This window comes from Cicer arietinum, chromosome 5 (genome assembly GCF_000331145.2).
Source record: "Cicer arietinum cultivar CDC Frontier isolate Library 1 chromosome 5, Cicar.CDCFrontier_v2.0, whole genome shotgun sequence".
NCBI lineage: Eukaryota > Viridiplantae > Streptophyta > Magnoliopsida > Fabales > Fabaceae > Cicer > Cicer arietinum.
In genome coordinates this window covers 10704868-10706018 of record NC_021164.2, presented here as the reverse complement: position 1 = coordinate 10706018, position 1151 = coordinate 10704868, and positions in this window count along the sequence as shown.

Sequence of the window (1151 nt, the reverse complement as noted above, 5' to 3'; positions counted from 1 at the left end):
AGATTTCAAAAACTAGCCATCGTTTTGTTCAATAATAGGGATTTCGGTCCATTTTAGCCGGGTAGTACGAAAATCGCACTAAAAGTCCAGATGAAATCGAGGACCAAGAGACCCTTATAGCATTCTTCTTCTAAAGTTGTAATTGTGTTTCGGGTTCTGCGTCAGATTTCAAGCACTAACAATCGTCTTCTTCGAAAATACAGATTTCGGTCCATTTTAGTTGGTTGGTACGAAAGTCGCCCGAAAAGTCCAGATGAAATCAAGGACTAAGAGACCCTTATAGCATTCTTTTCCAAAGTTTAGCAATGTTTTTCGGGTTACGTGCCAGATTTCAATCACTAGCCATCGTCTAGTCTGAAAATACGAATTTCGGTCCATTTTTGTCGGGTGGTACAAAAATCGTCCGAAAAGACCAGATGAAATCGAGGACCAGGAGACCCTAATAGCATTCTTCTCCTAAATTTATAACTGAGTTTCGGGTTCCGCCTCTGATTTCAAACACTAGCCATCGTGTTGTTCAAAAATACGGATTTCGGTCCATTTTTGTCGAGTGGTAAGAAAATCTCCCGAAAAGCCTAGATGAAATCGAGAATCGGGTGACCCTTATAAAATTCTTCTATTAAATATATAACAATGTTTCTCATTTCAGGTCAGATTTCAAAATCTAGCCATCGTCTGGTATAAAAGTACATATATCGGTCCATTTTTGTCGAGGGTACGAAAATTGCCTGAAACGTCCTGATGAAATCAAGGACCGAGAGACCGTTATAACATTCTTCATCTAAATTTATAACTGTGTATCGGGTTCCCCGTTAGAATACAATCATAAGCCATCGTTTTGTTGGAAAATACGGATTTCATCCAATTTTAGTCGATTGGTACGAAAAACGCTCGAAAAGTCCAAATCAAATCGAGGACCTAGAGAACCTTAAAGCATTCTTCTCCTAATTATATAATAGTGTTACGGGTTCTGCGTCAGATATCAAACACTAGTCATCGACTGGTCCGAAAATACAAATTTTGGTCCATTTTAGTTGAGGGGTACGAAAATCGCTCGAAAAGTCCAGATGAAATCGAGTACAGACAAACCCTTATAACATTCTTCTTCTAAATTTATGATTATGTTTTGGGTTCCGAATCAGATTTCAAAA